General features: G+C 45.4%; 1 protein-coding gene and 1 long non-coding RNA gene across 2 annotated transcripts in view; both read right to left on the reverse strand.

Annotated features, from left to right (window-relative positions):
- Window positions 1–21,930, reverse strand: part of TMEM132D (transmembrane protein 132D) — a 902,502-nt gene that overhangs the window by 853,063 nt on the left and 27,509 nt on the right. The window lies entirely within an intron of this gene.
- Window positions 765–3,479, reverse strand: LOC105541077. Its single transcript, XR_001006293.1, has 2 exons — window positions 3,096–3,479; window positions 765–2,348 (listed from the first exon to the last, which is right to left on the reverse strand). It is a non-coding gene; the product is annotated as an uncharacterized LOC105541077 (long non-coding RNA).

Raw genomic sequence — 21,930 nt, forward strand, 5'->3', positions numbered from 1 at the left:
TTGATTAAATTGTACACACGACAGCATTAACACTGCTCTCGGTTGGAGATAATTGGAACTTCAGTGACATGCGAAGGGCTATACAAAAGTACAAGAATGTTTACTGCAGCATGATTTGTAATAGTGAAAAATTCAAGGCAACCAAAGTGTTAGCAGTAATACAATGAATTACAGTACATTAACACTGTTTTATTTTTAAGTGATGTGTGTGCCCATGTTCACAGCACTGCTTCCCTACAGCGGTGCATGCTGCGCACTGTAAAACTCCAAGGGAGATGCCTGCATCACAGTCTATGTCAGGGGCCAGCAAACTTTCCATAAAGGGCCACAGAGTCAATATTTTAGGCTTTGTGAGTCATAGGGTCTTTGCCACAACTACTCAATTCTGCCACCAATGTATGAGTATGGCTAGACTTTAATAAAACTTTGTGTTTGGCCACCATAATTGGAATTTTGTGCAACTTTCACATTGTAAAACCTTATTTTGACTTTTTAACCATTTAAAAAATGTAAAGATTTTAAACTCACAGAACATACAAGAACAGGTGGCACAGGCTGGGCTTGACCCTCGAGCCACAGCTTGCAGCCCGTGGTTTATGTGGATGTCATCAACTGAAGTCGCGCCACCCACAACCTGCACAACCTCACACAAAAGCCTTGTGCAAATATGTAAAGCCTGAAAACACTGCGCCAAATTCCTAATAGCTGTTACCTCTAGGGTCTGGGGACAGGGAGAGAGGATGCAGAAGAAGATACAAGTTTTATTTTATTTGCTGAGTGTATATATTTTTATCCATAGAAATACACAACCAAGGCCAGGTGCAGTGGCTCACACCTGTAATACCAGCACTTTGGGAGGCCAAGGTGGGCAGATCACTCGAGCCTAGGAGTTTGAGACCAGCCTGGGTAACATGGCAAAACCCTGTCTCTACAAAAAATACAAAAATGAGCTGGGCTTGGTGATGCACGCCTGTAGTCACAGCTGCTCATAAGGTTGAAGTGGGGGGAGTGCTTGAGCCCGGTAGGTTGAGGCTGAAGTGAGCTGTGATCACACTGCTGCACTCCAGCCTGGGCAACAGAGCAAGACCCCATCTGAAAAAAAAAAAGAAAGAAAAACAAAAAACAATGCACAACCAATTCTTTGTAAAGACTAGAAATGAATGGGTGTCAAGCCTACTGTGTATTTAGAGAGTCCCATGGCAGTCAGATCAGGGGTGATCTCTGGAGATGGGGAAGGAGTGGTATCTTGAAAGCAGAACATCGAGGGGTGAGGACAAGGTTTCATTCATGACACTGCATCATGCTTATACAAGGGAATGCTTTATAGTAAGTCATAAACTGTCATGTGTGTTTTATGTGCTTTTCACTGTGCCTCCAAAAGAAGATTCTGTGCTAGGCTAATCATTCCTCATTCTTCGGGAGATGCTCCAAACTTTTCTGAAGCTGAATCAGGATGCTGAGATTGACCACTAAAAATTATAATAAATTATGCAGCAATAAAATATCAAATCTAAAATATTACTCTTTAATTCACGTCACTGCCACGAAACTCCAGTGTAACATGATGGAAGACTGATGGATGCAAACATTCTCCACTCAACATCCCTCAGGTCTGAAGAAAGATCTCAGACCCAGTCCCAGCTTCAGAAAGGCCCGTGGAAAAGCCGCCCCATTAGCGCGTGTCTTTGCCGTTGGCACCACCTCCCTCTAACCCTCCCAGAGTCCACAGTCACAGAGGGAAAGGGGAGAGACTGACGTGCAGAATCCAATCTGGTCTCAATTTAACTTCAGAAGTTGATGGTGTTTCCAGATGAGGAGAATGGTTTCCTTGGACAATGAGGAGAATGCCGTGGTGTCCTAAATCCCCAAAGAGAAGCGCAGAGGACATTGACCAGGAACAAGGGGGTGTTTGAACCCACGGGAAGGACAGCGCCATGGGGCAATGAGCAAGGGCTCTTACCCAAGGTCAGCCTGCACCCAGCCGAGAGCCTCCAAGAACACTCCAGCCTTCAAGCCTTCCTGCTTGCCTGTAAGTTTACTTCCCTCTGCTTTAGTCTAAAGCTTCTTCCCATGTAAACTAAAATCTTGTGAACCCATCTGTTTCACTATATGAGTCTTAACCAGAACCGATGGGTTGAAAGCATGAATCCCATGACACCTGGCACACGGGAGGTCCTGGCTGAGCTGGATCTGCATTTGTAGCGGCCCACATGCTCTCTGAGGAGTTACGGAAGAGCGCTCCTGTGCAGGTGGCAATTATCAGTGGGTCCCCTCCAAATGCCAAAGTCTTTGATCATTGGACTCAGTTTCCTCAGGAGCTGCATCTTCCAGGGAATGGAGGATGTGTCCTGGGGAAGAGGGGAGTCAGATTTGGTTCATAAGTTTACTGGAATACACTCGCCACACAACTCCACTGCATCCCTCCACATGCAACAGGACTGAACCTACTGCAAGCCAAGAAACACACAGAAGTTTCCACATAACAGAGTGCTGGATCGGAGTCCCGGGCAGGTGGAAAAGCAATGCAATAACGCAAAGAAAAGCCACGTCGTGGGGATGGGCCTCCGCTTCCTCTTCGGTAACTCGAGGCGGGGATTCTAGTGATGCCCACGGCAGTCCTTGTCACTTTTACCCCCCGTTTCCCATGTTACATCACTGACTGTTCTGAGCGCACAATGCTTAATGTGGGGAATAAAGCAGGAGGTGGTTAAGGCTTAAATCGCGGTCCCTGGGGACACAAAACGTTCAGCTATCACTGAACTTTTACTATGTCCCAGGCACTGTCCTTAGCTGTCTCCAAATTTCACTCTTGAAATTATCACCCCGACCTCTGAGGCAGGCTTGACCATCACCTCATTTGATAGAAAAGGAAATGCGACACGGGGCCAATGTCACAGGCCAAGGAACTCAGAGGAGCAGGATTCAGCCCCAGAACTCGGCACACAGTCACTGCCCACGAGTGGGATGTCAAGCCCTGATCACCAAGTGGGGCGAGAAAATCATTCCCCACAACTCCCCACAGTCCTTCGGGAAAAGCACTGAAATGGATTGAGTTTTCTAAAAATAGTCTCATGAAAGAGGGAGAAAAAACTGACCTCGTGGAACAAAAGCAACACTGCAGTGAGAACGGCCCACCAGGAGAATGACGAAACTCTTTTCTCCCACTGTCTGACAGTAACGTGGACTGCGTGCCAGCTGCGGGCCAGGAACTCTCTGGATCATTGATACTCATCAGCTCCTCCTAAGTGGATGAGGTAGGTGTTGTGCTAGCACCCATTTTAAAGATATGGAAATGAGACACAGTTAGATAAAATCCCAGCTCATCTTCACACAGCTAGCAAGCACCAGGGCTGGGATCTGAGCCGAGCCATCTGGCTGGAGACTCCCTCACTCCTGACTGCGCTGCCTTTCTGAAACAGCCTTGGGTCTACCAGATGACTTTTCAGAAGGCACCATCCAGCAACCTTGGACCTGCTTTGTTTGCCCACATGGAATTTGCAACGGACTGAATGTTTATGCCCCTCCCCCAGATTAATGCTGAGATCTTAACCAAGGTGATGCTATTAGACGGCAAGCCCTGTGCAAGACAATCAGGGAACAGAGTCCGGGGAAATGTGATGGGTGCCCTTATAACAGAGTCCGGGGGAAAACGGGATGGGTGCCCTTATGACAGAGCCTGGGGGACCAGGATGGGTGCCCTTATGACAGAGCCTGGGGGACCAGGATGGGTGCCCTTATGACAGAGTCCTGCGGGAGTGTGTTCATCCCTGCCACCATGTGAGGACACGGTGAGAAGGTGCCATCTCTGAACCAGAAAGCAGGTCCCCAGCAGACACTGAATCTGCAGCTGCCTTGATCCTGGAGTCCCAAACTCCAGAACCATAGAAATAGATCCCTGTTGTTTATAAGCCACCAGTCAATGGAATTTTATTAGATTGGTGTAAAAGTAATTGCAGCTTTGCCATTAAAAGCAAAAACCGCAATTACTTTTGCACCAACATACTCAGCTCAAAATGACTAAGACAATGTTGTCTTTTCTTCTCACTGAATTAATTGCTAATATTTTAAAATTAGAACATGTAATGGTTAATATAAGATGTCAACATGATTGAAGGATGCCTATAATACTTTGCATAGCTGGTAAAGTATTATTTCTGGGTGTGTCTGTGAGGGTGTTGCCAGAGAAGATTAACAGTTGAGTCGGTGGGCTGGGAGAGGCAGACCCACCCTCAGTGTGGGCGGGCACCATCCAATCAGCTGCCAACGCGGCTAGAAAAAGGCAGGCTAAGAAGGTGGGATAAGCTGGCTTCCCGAATCTTCTGGCCTTCATCTTTCTCCCATGCTGGATGCTTCCTGCCCCAGACTCCAGATTCTTCAGCCTTTGGACTCTGAGACTTACACCAGCGGTTTGCTGAGGGGTCTGGGGCCTTTGGCCGCAGGCTGATTGTTGGTTGCACTGTCAGCTTCCCTTGAGGTTTTGTGATCAGACTGAGCCACTGCTGGCTTCCTTGCTCTTCAGCTTGCAGACGGTCTATCACAGGACTTTGCCTTGGATCATGCAAGTCAATTCTCCCTAATAAACTCCCTTTCATGTGTACATCTCCCCTGTTAGTTCTGTTCCCCTGGAGAACCCTGACTCATACAGAACATTTCACATAAAAATGTGTGTATACACTTTCTCATGGAAATTCTGGGGTCCTGGTCACAGGAGACTCACACTGCCCTTGGCATTGAGAAGCAGCTGCCCCTGGACAGGAAACACACACCCTACCTAGACTAACACGGCCCCACTCTGCCTCTGTGGACGTTTGAGAATGCAACCTGCTAGGCCGGGCACAGTGGCTCAAGCCTGTAATCCCAGCACTTTGGGAGGCCGAGACAGGCAGATCACAAGGTCAGGAGATCGAGACCATCCTGGCTAACACAGTGAAACCCTGTCTCTACTAAAAAATACAAAAAAACTAGCCGGGCGAGGTGGTGGGTGCCTATAGTCCCAGCTACTCGGGAGGCTGAGGCACGAGAATGGCGTAAAACTCGGGAGGCGGAGCTTGCAGTGAGCTGAGATCCAGCCTGGGTGACAGAGCAAGACTCCATCTCAAAAAAAAAAAAAGAAAAAGAGAATGCAACCTGCTAAGAAAAACTATGCAAAACTTGGAAATAAGGCAAAACAATTACTGCATGCCCTTTCAAAATCACGCTAAAATATTCGACAAGTCCACTGAAATGTCATGGGAGACTCTAGGGAAAGAGAACTTTATTTGACATACCATTTACTATTGATCAGGGCCCAAACTCTGTCAATTTAGATGTTACCTTGGAGTAGATTGATACATTACAAATGACTTTTGTCCAGTAGAGATGAGAATAATTTCTGTTTTATAGGAAAGAAAGCTTCAAAGGGGATTGTTTTATTGCCCTAGGGCATTAAACTGTTCCTCATCAAACTTTTCAATCTCTTGAAGCATTCTTTTTCCCTGTGTATATGTGTGCATAAATATATATACATATGTGTGTATATATATAAAACTTCTCATAACCTAATTTTATCTAGCTATGTCATCTTGTTGGCTTCTGTATTAGTCCATTCTCACGCTGCTATAAAAACATACCCGAGACTGGGTAATTTATATAAACGAAAGAGGTTTAATTGACTCACAGTTCTGCAGGGCTGGGGAGGCCTCAGGAAACTTACAATCATGACGGAAGGGGAAGCAAACGTGTTCTTTTTCACAGGGCAGCAGGAGAAAGAAGAATGAGAGCTGAGCAAAGAGGGAAGCCCTTTATAAAATCATCTGATCTCATGAGAACTTACTCACTATCACGAGAACAGCATTAGGGAAACTGCCTCCATGATTCGATTATATACACCTGGTCCCTCCCACAACATGTAGGGATTATGGGAACTACAAGTCAAGATGGGATTTGGGTGGGGACACAGCCAAACCATATCAGTTTGCTTATCAACAAATGAAGCAATTATTGGAACCTCCTTCACTGTGCTATGTTTTTAACCTTTTGAAACTCTAACTTTCTGAAAATCTTTTTTATAGAATTATACTTTGAGAAATCTGTGACTGTTCCAGTGGAATGAAATGAAAAATGATCTGCCTTGTAGAGTTGAAACCACTTTTGCAAACATTTTAACAGTTAGAAATTGATAACTTTGAGAAAATTATTAGAAACATAGAGGATGTGATCTAACTAACCCCCACCTTACCTTTAACCTCCAAACTGCCCGTGGTCACTCCTGGGCTTGGACCAAGCTAACTTTGGGAGAAATTTAGTTTATAGTTGGAATGATAATAACCCTTCCCCAAAACTAAACCTCCTTGGTAAAACCAATGAAAGGCTGCCATGTTAGGAAAATGAGAGGAGCCTGAATTCCACTAACATGTAGGCTTAGTTAAATGATTACCAGGCCAGGCGTGGTGGCTCACGCCTGCAATCCCAACAATTTAGGAGGCCAAGGTGGGTGAATTACCTGAGGTCAGTAGTTCAAGACCAGCCTAGGCAACATAGTAAAAGCCCATCTCTACCAAAAATACAACAATTAGCTGGTCGTGGTGGTGCGTTCCTGTAATCCCAGCTACTAGGGAGGCTGAGGCAGGAGAATCACCTGAACTCAGGAGGTGAAGGTTGCAGTGAGCTGAGACTGCACCACTGCACTCCAGCCTGGGCAAGAGAGAGACTCTGTCTCAAAGAAAAAAAAAAAAAAAAAAGGATTACCAGCCATTATTCTGGAGGTCACAAGATTTGCAATTTCCCCAATTTCTGGCAGATATGATGTTATCTATTTACATCACTATCTACAATAGTGACGTCTATTGTAGAACCCAAGACTGGCCTTTTGAGATGTCCTTTCAGGCTTCTGCATTTCTGAGGACTAGATGGTCTCACCCAGACCCAAGACTCTTGACTTCACTGCTCCTGTAGCCACACTCAGCACACAAGGGCCATATCCCTACAACTGCATCCACAACCAATCAGCACATCCCTTCCCTAGTCCCCTGCCCACCAAATTATCCTTGAAAAACACTAGCCTCCAAATTCTCTGGGAAGCTGATTTGAGTAATAACAAAGCTGCCATCTCTTGTTTAGCTGGCTTTAAGTGTATGATACTCTTTCTCCTTTGCAATTCCCCTGGGTTGATAAATCAGGTCTGTCTGGGAAGTGGGCAAAATAAACCTGTTGGTCAGTTACAGAATGGTTTTGAAGGCTGGTTTAGGAAGCCACAGAATACAGATGCTCTCAACTCTAAATTTCAAGCCTCAAATCAGGTGGAAACCTCAAACTTGGGGAAATTAATCCTTGCTGGGGCTGGCTGAGGATTTCCACGCTGAAAGCAGACCCAGCCTTCAGGAGCCAAGAGCGAAGGCATTCTCCAGGGGGCTGCGTGTTTGCTGACACTCTGCTGCACAGGTGTCTCTCTGCACAGAGCGAACCTGCCCTTTCAATTCACTCTGAGCCGCTAGTTCAATCTCTTCCATCTGTGCTTTCTGAACTTTCCATTTCCAATAGGTTCAGACTAATTCACGGCAGCCATGGGGGTTGATCAGCTATGCCTCTCCCATCACATCCAAGGGCTACATGTTGACATCCTTAAAAGAATTTAGAAATAAATCTAATAGAGCACCTTTCATGCCGGAGGACTGTTTATTTGAATTCCATTAAGAGCGGACACAAGTATAAGCAGAGAATGAGTCTGGGCTTCAAAAGCACTTAGCCAAGCCATTTACCCCCATGTTGGATAAAACCATTCCATTGTAATAAAATAAAAACACCACTGAAAGTTGACACAGCCTAGGATAAAAGCTTGATGTTTAAGCAGCAGCAAGATGAGCTTAGTCAAAAAAAAAACGCTACAGCAGCCCAGCCACAGAACAGAAACACATCACAACATGCTTTGCATGTTGATGGAACTGAACGGCGCTGGCTGGTGCAGTTCCGCCTTCCTCAGCGAGGGAGGGATTCCAGGGCAGATGTAAATGGGAACTTAAGGCCATTCATCAATTCATTCAGAGAACCGAGGCATTGAAAATTGCGGAGGAGCTTGGGCTTGGAATTGGGAACAGGCCGGTTATCAGACAAATGTGGGCTGTGTCACATGAAAGTCACTATAATTTTTAGCTTGGGCAAAAGTATAAATTACAGACCTTGGTGTCTGTCTTGGAGCATTGCGGTGAAGCCTTACAGAACTGGGAGGCATGGATTTGTGGACAGTCACTAAGGAATCAGCTAGCCGGCCACCCCCACCCCGAGCCCCCGATGGAAACTAATAGGTTCTCCAGATGCAAAACCACATTCTTCCCAAGGGAATCGAAGAGTACACCTGCTCCCTGTACAGTTATGGGTGCAGAGACCAGGGTGCAAAGTGTATAGCATCTCACATTAACACAGGGGATCTGGTATTTTCAAGTTCACTGTTGGTCCGTTATTTGCAGAGACTAGGGTGCAAAGTATACAGCATCTCACATTAACACAGGGAGTCTCATATTTTTAAGTTCACTGTTGGTCAGTTATTTCATAAAATGAAGAATTCTGTTTTTTATACACCTTAATTTTTCTACCTTATAATTATGCTTTTGAAAATATCAACTTTGCTAAAGCAGGCCTTAAAATCTCCCATTCAGGCAAAATGTTAGTGAGCCTCGCTAGTATCGCCCTCCAAATAAAGCTTGTGTCCTAAGAGCTGATAGAAAATGAGAATGCAAAAACATTGGGATTTGTGTAAAATCAGCTGTCCTCCCCAGAAAAGAAGAAAGATTTCTGTGTAGTCTTATGTCCCCATGATATTTTAATACATGAAATGCTAGCGTCAGAACATCTAGGTATTGTTTATTTGTTTCTGTTTTTGTTTTCTTTTGGGGGGAGGGGGCAGGGGAGGAAACTGTAACAGGAATCTTTTTTGCCATTTTCTGGTAACTGCCTACACAAACTAATACAGCCTCATCAGTCAGCACAGTTTACCCCTCTAACAACAGTGATAAGTTTAGGGCTATGGTGGATTTCAAAATAAGTCTGAAAAACTTTTTATCACTCATCCCTTTAAAGTGTGAGCCCAATCGCACTACCACTAGCACCAGTGAGGGCTGGACCTGCTATTTCACTTCTAATGAACAGCATGTAGCTGAGATGACAGAATGTGAGTTCCAAAGGTGGGGCATAAAAAGCACTGCCACTCCTATGTTACTCTCTGGGGAAAGCCAGCGCCATCTTGTGAGGAGACTCAAGTAGCCCTGCAGAGTGGTCCAGGTGGAGAGAACTAAAACTAGAACATCAGCCATTTGAGCAAACCACCTTAGAATTGGATTCCCCAGCCCCTGTCAAGCCTTGAGATGATTCCAGATGTCAGTCTTGGAATCTCTCAGCTGAAGCCTTAGACATCATGAAGCAAAGACACACCAGCCCCACAAGACTGTGTCTGGATTTCTCTCCTATAGAAACTGCAAAATCATAAATAACTATCCTGCTCTAAGTCACTATCAGAGTTTTGGGGTAGTCTGTTATACAGCAATCGATTAATACACATGCCCACAGGCAGACCCGTAAGACTCAGGGAGTGGCTGCTTATTTCAACCACTGAAAAAGAGAAGGTGTTTTTCCTGCTGAACCTGAAGTTTGGAGGATGTAATTGGGGAGCTGCTGGAGGCCACCACATAAGGAGACTGCCTGAGAAGGAAGCCATTCCCGAGGACAGCAGAGACAAATGATGGGGACAGACTAGTGGCACTGATGTTGAGTCCCTGGATCAAGCTATGCCTGAAGGTTATTCTGACATTTTTAGTTGTTTGGGCCAATAAATCCCCTTGCCACCTGCATTGTTACCTGAAGTAAGTTTGGGTGGGATGTCTGTCATTAGGTATTCCATGACCCCTGACACTGTACATGCAGCATGCTCTGCACTGTCTGTCACATAGTACTCTAGATAGTCCGTGGGATACACTATGTCCTCTGAGTGCAATGGCTAGCTCTTAAAGTGACCACAACCAACTAGACAAAAGGTCGGTCATGCAAGATGGGTCCACAGAAGTGAGCTCCCTCCAAACTCTGTGTGAGCTCCTCATGAAGGCTGTAATCACAGAACTTCTGCTCATCATGGAGCCTCCAATGTCAGAACTTATTTTCCAGTGGGAAAAGTTGGAAATCCAGATAATAAGCAGACACACAAATAAATACCCAGGATGAGCTGAGGTGGAGGTAAGTGCCATAAAAGTGATGCACTGGAGACTCCTGTGCGCAGGCTGGGCAAGGACAACCGCTCTCATTGGTGAGTCCGCTGGCACTGGAGTGCTGAGGGGCAGCTCTGCAATGGTGCAGAAGCCTGAGGGACAGAGTTCCAGGCAGAGGGAACTGCAGAGAAGGAAATGAACTTGGAGGCAGGGGTTCCATGAACAGAATAATATCCGGTGTGGCTGGAGCATAGAAAGCAGAGGGGAGAATACCAGGAGAATATTAGCAAACACAATCCTGCTACTATGGTCAGAACCAATTACACAAAGGCTTGGTTGTGTAAGATGGGTCCACAGAAGTGAGTTCCCTCCAAACTCTGTGTGAGCTCATCATGGAGCCTGCAATCCTACAACTTCTGCTCATCAGTTCTACGAACACTCCAAGAGACAGGAGTGATTACGTGTTGCAATGAGCAGGCATGGAGAGAATCTGGGTTTCACTGTGAGTGCAACGGTCTGACTTGTGTATTTTAAGCATCCTGACTGCTGTGTGAAGAATGAACTGTGGGGAGCAAGGGTGTTCAGTCCGACACACGGAATACACTGAACGCGTCGCAACTGATGACCGCTTGGGCATCCTCTGTGCCAGGCACTGGTCTACGTGCTTGATGGATATTATCTCAGTTAATTCTTGCAGTTCCAGGATGGAGGTATTTTATAACTTGCATTCAGCAGGCAAGGGAACAGGGGTACAGTGTAGACAGCGTTCATGGGACTAATGGGTTAAGAAGCCTGGATTTGAACCAGAGGTCAGGCTCCAGAACCACATCGCGGTGTGACCCTCTCTTTGCAGTGCTATAGGACTGGGGTTGTCTGGCTGTCACAGATCCTGTGCCTAACGACTAAGACATTGTTAAGGTTGGTGTTTGTTTTGGTTTGGTTTTCCTCTCACACTGCTGGGGTTTTACTCTACACCCCCTGGGTTTAAAATTGTATGTTTATTCTCAAAAGACGGCAAACAAATAGCCAGGAAGTCTATGAAAAAGGGTTCAACATGACTATTCACCAGGGAAATGCAAATCAAAACCACAATGAGCTATTACCTCACACCTGTTAGGACAGCTATTATCGAAAAGATGAAAAATGAGTGTTGGACAGGATGTAGAAAAGAGACACTCCTTGCACACTGTGGGTGGGAATGTAATTTGGTAAAGCCATTACGGCAAACAGTACGTGGGCTCTTGGAGATATTAAAAATAGAACTCCCATATGATCCAGCAATCCCACTCTGGGTATATATCCAAAGAAAATGAGTCAGCACCCCGCACAGACATCTGAACTCCCATGTTCAGAACTTCTGCTCGTCATGCAGCAGGATTCACAATAGCCAAGATGAGTCGGCCGATGTGTCCATTAATGAACGAACGGATACAGAAAATGTGGGGTATATATATACATGGAATATTACTTAGTCTTTAAAAAGAAATACAGCCAGGCACAGTGGCTCATGCCTGTCATCCCGGCACCTTGGGAAGCCGAGGCAGGCCGATGACCTGAGCTCAGGAGTTGGAGACCAGACTGGGCAACACGGAGAAACCCCAAAACCCCATCTCTACAAAAAAATACAGAAAGTAGCTGGGCATGGTGGTGGCTGCCTGTAGTCCTTGCTATGTGGGAGGCTGAGGCAGGAGGATCGTTTGAGCCCAGAGACAGAAGTTGCAGTGAACTAAGATTATGCCACTGCACTCCAGCCTGGGTGACAGAGCCAGGCCCTGTCGCAAAAAAAAAAAGAAAAAGAAAGAAAGAAATCCTGCCATTTACAACAATATATACACGACACTGAAAGACATGAAGCTAAGTGCAATAAGCCAGGCACAGAAGTACAAATACCACATGATCTCACTCATATGCAGAATCTGAAAAAGCTAAACTCAGAGGAGCAGAGAGTAAAATGGTGGTTGCCAGGGCTCGGCAACACTGGTGAGAGAATGGGGAGATGCTGGTGACAAAGGGAAACACTCCTGTTATGCCAGATGAACCGCAGGACTAGAGTTAATAATTCTGTAGAGTGTCCTTGAAATTTACTGAGAGGATAAATCTTCAGTGTTTTCATCATAAAAAAAGAAAACAAAACAGTCACTGTAGAAAGGGATAGATATGTGAACTAGCTTGACCATCTCACAATGTATACATGCAGCAAATCATCAAATTGTACATCTTCAATAGATACAATTTTTTGCCAATTTTACCTCAATAAGGCTTAAAAGCTAAAATAAATTTTGAAAGATATATATTTAAGCCAAAACTAACCTAGTGACAAAATAACCTAGTTGACAGGGGCCAGAGATGGGTTGGGGTTACCTGAAAAGAATCAGAAGAAACTTCAAGGGCAACGGAAATGTCTATGTCTTATATTGAGACAGCGTTTCTATGGTACACACATGAGGCAGCATTTCTATGGTACATACATGAGGCAGCGTTTCTATGGTACATACATGAGATGGCGTTTCTATGGTACATACGAGGCAGCGTTTCTATGGTACATACATGAGATGGCGTTTCTATGGTACATATGAGGCAGCGTTTCTATGGTACACACGAGACAGCGTGTCTACAGTACACACATGAGACGGTGTTTCTACGGTACACACATGAGACAGTTTCTATGGTACACACATGAGACGGCGTTTCTACAGTACACACATGAGACAGTTTCTATGGTACACACATGAGATGGCATTTCTATGGTACACACATGAGACGGTGTTTCTATGGTACACACATGAGACGGCATTTCTACAGTACACACAAGACGGCATTTCTACGGTACACACATGCGATGGCGTTTCTATGGTACACACGAGGCAGTGTTTCTATGGTACACACAAGACGGCGTTTCTATGGTACACACAAGACAGCGTTTCTATGGTACACACATGAGACAGTGTTTCTATGGTACATACATGAGGCAGCGTTTCTATGGTACACATGAGATAGCGTTTCTATGGTACACATATGAGGCAACATTTCTACGGTACACACACGAGATGGCGTTTCTATGGTACACACGAGGCAGCATTTCTATGGTACACACGAGACGGCGTTTATATGGTACACACAAGACAGCGTTTCTATGGTACACACATGAGACAGCATTTCCATGGTACACACATGAGACAGCGTTTATTTGGTACACACGAGAGAGCATTTCTACAGTACATACATGAGACAGCGTTTATATGGTACACACATGAGACAGCGTTTATATGGTACATACATCTGTCCAAAAAGTCAATAACTATACACTTAAAATGGGTACGTTTTGTGATATGCTAATTATACCTCAACAAAATTGATTTAAATTTTTTCTAAATCAATATTAACTTGTAGTAAATAACGTATTTGGATTTGCTCAAGTATATCTTCCATGCACAGCGACAAGTCATCTTATAGCCTCCAGCTGAACGCCCTGGAAGACGTAATCGTCAGTCAAGGCTTCCTGTGTCAGCCGCTGTGGTCAAGTCAACTCCATCTGCACAATTTCATGCAGCAGCAGCAGCTGAGTTGATATAACCCATTTCATCTCTATGCCCTGCACCCCTGTAAGGAGGTGCCATCTGCATACCCACGTGCTTCAAGTCAAACGGGGCGGGTGTTTCAAAAGTGTGAGACTGCAGAACTGGCTTTCTAGGGCCGGGGCAAGCTGTTCTTCTAGAAGTACACTGTCCAGCTACTTGTGATGCAAGGAATGACGTCTCTCTTCCCCTCCTGCCCCCAGGGTGTTTTGGCTACCATGCAGCAGAAGGAGCCAGGTTCGGAGGTGCCTCATCTGGCAATCACCGGGCAGGGAACAGGGCAAGAAGATGGACATCCAGGAAAGAGAAAACCAGCTTCGCACAACAGACTCAACCCCAGCCGCAGACCTCCAAGAATCTGAACTCTGCTTAGCCTCTGTGGGTTGCAAATTGGCTGGGTTTTCATCATATCCGGCCCTTAGAATTGGTTCCTCGGCCACCAGTGTTTTTCTTTTGCTTTGTGTTGTTGGGTTTTTTTTAAAATGTGAATGTCTTCAGGAAGCACAGGAACCTGGGGTTCCCACTGCACCCCATTATACTTTGTCTTATGCCCAGCTTATTCCCATATTAAGCTGCATTCCTGGTGCCTAAATATCTTTGAGTTTCTCAGCTTTGGTTTAGACAAAGCATGTTCTTCTTGGGGCACAGGCACGAAGCCACCAGACATCCAGTGAAAACGAGCAACAGGTTGTGAAATTACCAGTGTTTTCAGCTTCAATCCTTTGGCATCCTGGGGGCAACTGGTTGTAGGACTTCCATGGATACCAAAATCCTCGAGTGCTCAATTCCTGATATCAAGTGAAAAAGTATTTGCATATAACCTATGCACATCTTCCCGAATACTTTAAATCTTCTCTAGGTTATTCATAATGCCAAACACAATGTAAACGCTATTTAAGTGGCTGTTATGCTGTATTGCTTTCATATTTGCATTTTTGATTGCTATATTGTTATTTTTATTATTTGTGTTTTTTTACTGAATATTTTCAATCTAAAGTTGGTTGAATCTGCAGATGCAGAACCCATGGATACACAGCACTATCTGGAAAGTGAACAGCAAGAAGTATTTTCCTAAGGAGTCATAAAAATCCTTTTTTTATCTGAGTTAGGAGCAATTATCTTGATGACACTTCTTGAGCTCTGCAGTGTCAAGTGGAGATTCATATAAGAGGAGGTTTGGATGTTTAATGATTAATTGTTCTGCCAATGGTCACTGCACGGTATTCTACACATGAATATGTATATCTCCATCTAGACATCTCCAGGGCCACACCCACTTGGTGACTGATATAATAAGGAACAGATCAGCTCTTTGTCGCTGGTTCCCAGCATAGAGCTTTAGAAACCCCTGGCACTTCCCGAGCGATGTGTTCTTGTTATTCATGAGAAGCCTCTTTCCACCACACCTGGCTTTTGTTTGTTTTGTCACCCAGGCTGGAGTGCAGAGGTGTGATCATGGCTCACTGCAGCCTCGAACTCCTGGGCTCAAGCAATCCTCCCTCCCACTTCAGCCTCCCCAGTAGCTGGGACTACAGGTGCATGCCACCATGCCCAGCTAATTCTTGTATTTTTCTGTAGAGACATGGTTTTGCCATGATGCCCAGGTTGGTCTAGAACCCCTGGGCTCGCCAGATCCACCCACATCAGCCTCTCAAGGTGCGTCAGATTACAGGCATGAGCCACTGCGCCAGCCACGCCTCGGTTTATGCTAAGGAGGTGATTCATGGGTGAACTCTTAGATAATTTCAAGGGAGGAGCTGACAGCACCACAAAGACCAAGCCTGGGTTTATAGTTCCGCTCCCCGAACCCCCGGGGAAGGGAGGGAGGGGTGCAGTGATTTCATCAACTGCCCTTACATAATGAAACCCCACGTAAAACTCTGGACCACAGGCTCAGCAGAGCTTCCCGGTGGTGAACATCTTAATGTGTTGAGCGTGATGCCCTGGATGCCACGAGGAGAGAGCGCAAAAGCTCCGCATCCCTCCCAGCCCCACCCCAGAACTTGCCCCAGCTGTCTCCTCCACGTGGCGGTTCCTGAGTTACACCCTTTATCAGAAAACTGTAATCACAAGCTCAGCATGCTTTTGGGGGGTTCTGTGAGGTGCTTTATTGAACCTAAAGAGAGGTTGTAGGAACCCCAAAATGTGTAGGCACGTTGGACAGAAGTGCAGGTACCTTGAGTATTTTCGCTCAGGTTTGGTTAAGCGTATAACCTTAAAACAGAGGGAATCAGTGGACAAAGCCCCTCGCCCCCTGCAGCTGGCATCTGGAGTGAAGGCAGTCTTGTTGGGGACCCAACCATGAACCCATGGGGTCTGCACCAACTCTGGGTGGTCAGTGTCAGAATTGCATTGAATCACAGGACCCACCATCGGTAACAGAACTGACATTAGAACACCTGTGGGGAGGGACGCAGGCGGCAGGCAGAGTCGCTCAACTGCCAACGAGGCTTCTGTCCCAGAAATCCTGGTCCTGTGAAATGTGCCCATTTCCCTTTGGAAGTAGCCTGCTGACGGAGGGGGAGCAGAAACCTATTGTTCACCCTGTCTGCAATTTCCATGTGGGTCTTAAGCCAGAGAAAATTAATCATGGAACTAAACAGTGATTCGTTCCTGGTGAGTCCATGCTCCTTTTCAAATCCAGTGAGAGTCAAGTCAGAAACTCTTCGGACACATTCTCTTCCTTTTATGCTGAAGTTGCTGGGAGGGAGGAGAATAGGTCGTCCTGAAGTTAACCGTCACCTTGATACCATGAGGGCAAATCTGCCCAAGAGTGAAATCAACACAAAATAAAATAAGGCAAGCTGTGGAAAGAGGGTGCCTTGATGACATATTTCACACTGTGTGTCCAGCTGAGCCAGAAGGCAGAGTGCCTCAGCCTTGTAGTTAAACACAACGAATCCCGCCTTTCTGTTTCAGATGGTCTGAGTTGTGTTTTCTGTCACTTGCATCTGAATGATTTCTGAAAACTACACGGAGTCGAAATCCACCTAAATGTTTCTAGAAGCGGAAGCAACTTGGGAAGTGTCTCAGTATTGGTTCTATTCTGTGGTATCCTGGAACTAGTTCATACTGGCTTCCAAAGCCAAGTGTAAAATCTTCAAGAATGTAGCGAGTCAGCTGCTAAACTCTTGGTAGTCTGAAATTCGCCATGTGAGTGTGAGAAGCAATTTTTATTAAACATTTACCAGCACACCCTGGGCTCCAGATCTAGGGGCAAAAACCTATCTTCAGAGGCTATATGGGAGGTTCAAAGCCAGTCTCTGAACCCCACTAAAAATCCCCCGTGGCCCTTCTGGCCTGGATGTGACCTTCCCATGGGCAGCCTCCATAGGCCAGGCCTGCAGGAATGGAAGAGGAAAGGGATGGGAGAGACAATGTCTCCAGGAAGGCATGTGTGGGTCCACATTCCCCAGTGAGCTGCTTCCCTTCATTTATAGCTCCGCTCAGGCCAAGAGGCGGCTCCTTAATGCTATCAATTCTCTCATGCTTCCGGGACAAACCCTGCCAAGTCCCTTCCACCCTCAACCACAGACCAATACAAGATCACTTTCCAGTTTAGTGATGTCTCAGTGTCAACAGCAGGTGACACAAATAGGATTAAATTCCTCTATTGAGTTGCTAAAGAGACAGCAAAGCCTCTTCTAACACCCAATCTCTCATTCCTGATAGCAGTAAATCTCCCCAAGACAAGGTGGGCGTTCGGAGGCACAGAACTCCTAATCCAGTTTCTGCAGGGGGAGGACAAACTGGAGACACTGACGGCATCGTGAACTTCCTGATGGAACAACTCTCCTGCTCTCCAGATCAAACGTCACGATCCCCTGCCATGCATCCCCTGCTGGGGTCCCCAGCTGTGGCATTATCGCCTCAGCATTCGCTGTTCACAAAAGCTTTTCACCTGACTGCAGAATAACGTTCAGAACTAATCTTCCACCAAGTCTAAAAGCTGTAAAGGTCAAACTTGCTCCCACCAAGGGAGTAAACAAATACGAAGGATGCTGTGTAGAAGAGTCATGTTGTTGGGGTCTGCGTCTATCTAAAAGCCACCAGGGAATGCGGTTAAATCTTTGGAGCGAAAGTCAGTAAGCAGCAATCCCTGCACCATTTTCAAGTACCTTTGTATGTATCGACGTAACCTACGAGGTCCTGGGTTAAATGCCGAACAGGATGTTGACCGTCCCCGCGTGAATGAGTAAGGTAATTTCTACCATGTCAACAACCCGTTAATAAAACATGTATTTCATGCAAGATTCAAGTATGTTGGAGTTGGGCAACAGCTTGGAAATGATGCTGTTCGTACCTCACACAAGGCAGATGAAGAAAGAGAAGCCTAGGGGCCTCTCAATAAAAAGCAAAAAGCATTATTCCCTTGTGAAAAAAATGACCCTTCCTTCAGCACGAAGAAGGCACCTCTCCTACGAATGCCTCATGAGCTCTTATTCTTGTCAAAAGACCCTGAGCAAGTCACGCGCTTGGAGTCTAATAGTTCCATTACAAAAAGAAAGGCGAGGAGATGCGATGAAATACTTGTTCCCCAATCATTGCAGAGGGGACACCGTTTTGATTGAATCGTTCAGATGGTTCTTTCTCTTTTAATTTATCGCATCAGACATACGCAGCACGGACTATCTTCAGGCCTCTTTGTTTCACGCTCTAAGATCTGATAGAAGAGGGGGCCTCTGAACAGATGCATTATTCTGATTGTGATTAACAAAATGGAAAGGATGAGTGTGTGCCAAGGGGGGAAAGCTGTTGCGATTGCCATTATCACACCATTTCGCTGATTTGCTGCAACTCAAATAAGGGCAGAAATGAAGACAATTAAAAGAGAACCAGACTGCCGTCGCCTACATTATTATAAAAACAAACAATAGGAATTTAAGCTGATTCGTCAAAAGCAGCAGGAAATTTCAGCAACTGAATTTTTAAAATCCCAGCTCTTTGCGGAACCATTTCAATGGCTAGACACTGAACCAGCGTGAACCTGGGCACAAAGAATGGATCGGCCTTGTTGAGAATCTTTACTACCTTGTTTCAAATTACCTCTTTTACAAAGAGACTGAATGAGTGGATCAACCACACAGATCAAATGCACCAGACGTAGAACTCACAAAGGCCTGACTTCACAAAAGCAAAACCATGCCCTTTGTTTTCATTTTTGTGGTTAAAAAAGAGAGAGAGAGAGAAATAAAGAGAGAGGCTCTTTCTTGTGGATAGACGTTATATCATTTGCAAGAGAAAAGTATTCTAGGCTGACCTGAGAATTAAGAAGATGATAAATTTTAAAACTGTAAACGGAATCAGGCAACTTTTTAAAAATCCTTCCACTGACCCCCCGTTTCTTTGCTATAAGTGACTTGTTTCCACCCATCTTTGATTCTGTGTCCTACCATTCTTCCTCTCACGCGCTAAACCCCAGGCCCTGCTCAGACGGGGATTACAATGGAAGGCTACAAACTTTCCGTTGTAAGATGAATAAATTCTGAGGCACCAACGTGCAGCACTATGACGATAGGTAATGAGGCTGTACTGGAGACTTGAGATTTACTAAGAAAGTAAATATTAAGTGTTCTTAGCACAAAATATGATAAATATGTGAGCTAATGCATATGATAAACAGCTTGACTTAGCCACCCCACAATGTACACATACAGCAAAACATGATGAGGTACACCATAAATACATACAATTTTTACTTAGTTTAAAAATAAATCAGGAGGCTGAAGCAGGAGAATCGCTTGAACCTGGGAGGCGGAGACTGCGGTAAGCTGAGATCACACCACTGCACTTCAGCCTGGGTGACAGAGCGAGACTCTGTCTCAAAAAATAAAATATAAAATACATAAATAAATTCTTTTAAGAGTAACTGTGTGAGGTGATGAATGTGTTCATTAACTTGATTGTGGTAATCATTTCACAAGGCATATGTATATCAAATCATCATATCATCCTCTTTAAATATACATAATTTTGTTTGTCAATTACACCTCAATAAAGCTAGGTTAAAGAAAAAAAAAAAAAAAACACAGGTCAAAAAGCTACAGTCCCTGGACTAAATCCAAACTGACACTTACTTTTGTACAGCCCCAAAAGTAAAAATGTTTTTCACAATTTTTTTTTTTTTTTGAGATAGAGTTTCACTCTTGTTGCCCAGGCTAGAGTGCAGTGGCACAATCTCAGCTCACTGCAACTTCCACCTCTCGGGTTCAAGCGATTCTCCTGCCTCAGCCTCCCGAATAGCTGGGATTACAGGCATGCACCACCATGCCCGGCTAATTTTGTATTTTCAGTAGAGGTGGGGTTTCCTCATGTTGGTCAGGCTGGTCTCGAACTCACAACCTCAGATGATCTGCCCGCCTCGGCCTCCCAAAGTGCTGGGATTACAGGCGTGAGCCACTGCGCCTGGCCTTCACATTTTTCTAATGGCTGAAAAAACATTAAAAGAAGGATGATATTGCATCGCATATAAAAAGTATATGTAATTTCAGTAAGCAAATCAAGCTGTATTCTAGCAGAGGCACAGACATCAGCTTACATGTTGCCTGGTGCTTTTGCACCAAGACGATAGAATTGAGCAGTAGTGGCAGAGACCGCACGGCCTGCCTGCAAAGCTGAAAGTGTGTGCTGGCTGGCCCTTAACAGACAGAGTGTGCAAGGCCGTAGCTTAGAAGCCACCTCGTATTCACTCTGTAGGGCTTTCACACTGGCCCTAGAAAGCACTGGTGTTCTCACAAGTGCCTCAGGTGCTGTCTTAGTCTGTTTAGGCTGCCTTAACAAACCGCCACAGACCGGTGGCTTATAAACAACAGACATTTCTTTCTCAGAGTTCTGGAGGCTGGAAGGCGGAGACCACGGTGCCAGCGTGGTTAGTTCCTGGTAAGGGCCCAGCTCTGTGTTGCCGACGTCCAACTGCTTGTGGTATTCTCACCAAGTCACGGAACTGGTGCTGTCCTGAGTCCCATTTAGGGAGGCTTTGTAGGTTCAAATTTAACAAATGTTAAAGGGAGACACAAGGACGTCCAGCAGGCACTGCGGGGAAGAGAGGCGTGGCCTCTGTGGCTGCTGTGTGGCCTGGAGCTGCAGTGCAAGTCCCAGAACAAGGGAGGCTGGCTTGAGGGTTTGGCAGGGAGGCAACCAGAGGAGCATGTGCCTCACCCAAGGGAGGCAGCGAGAATGCCAGCCCGGCCAGGGTTTCCGATTTTCAAGAGATAGCAGAAATCCAAATTTATCTTAATTGTCTTGATGTAAAAAATGTTGACAACTCAATTAAGAAAACAACACCAACAAAATTCTGTTGATCACACACAACGTGTCCATCAGCAGCAGGTGGATGACCAACTTCCATTTTGTTAATTCTGGCCTGGAGATTTGCAATTTAATCGACATGGTAGTGTCCATCCGTCCAGCCATCCATTCATTATTTACAAGAGCTTCAGTGTATTCTAGGTTGTGTTTTCAGCATTGTTAAAATGCCGAGACTTCATTCGAGAGGCCTAAAACCGGTTCCTGGTCTCCAACAACAGCTCACTACCTAGTTCCGGAAACAAGACATAGAAATAAAATACCTAAGGAAATCGACAGAAGGGAGGCCCCTAGGCTGTGTGGGGATTCTCACTACTAAAGTAGCAAGAAGTGAGCCAAGAAATGTTATTTCCATTCCAAAACCAATTATCTGGTGATTTAAACTCGGGTCTTAGCATCCTCATCACCAAATCCTATCACTGGGAAGACGCACTGCCATTGTTTTGTTGATCCTAACAAAGTCCAAAAGAGAGAATAAGCAAACCATTATTTCCAATTCAGCAATCCTTCCATACCTGGAAGCTTGTTTTGAGATGCAGTCGAAATGATGGCTAAGGATTATTGGTTGACGGTGATTTCCCTACGGTTATCTCCATGGCTATTACTCCACCTCTTTCATGAACACATTCGTCAGGACCTCATCAGCAACAAGTAGCATAAACCCAAGACAAACTTGCTTAAAGGAAAACAAGAGAATGTATTGGCTCATGTAACTGAACAGCTCTGGAGTACAGCTTATGGCTCCAGGCATGGCTGGATCAAGCCTCAACCACGACATCATGTTTGTCTTCTCTCTGCGTCTTTGTGGTGGCTTTGTTCTCAGGCTCTGTGGGGTGGCTTCTAGCAGCTTCGGCTTGGCCTCATCCTTACTGCTATTAGTG

This window comes from Mandrillus leucophaeus, unplaced genomic scaffold, assembly GCF_000951045.1.
Source record: "Mandrillus leucophaeus isolate KB7577 unplaced genomic scaffold, Mleu.le_1.0 Scaffold232, whole genome shotgun sequence".
NCBI classification, from domain to species: Eukaryota; Metazoa; Chordata; class Mammalia; order Primates; family Cercopithecidae; genus Mandrillus; species Mandrillus leucophaeus.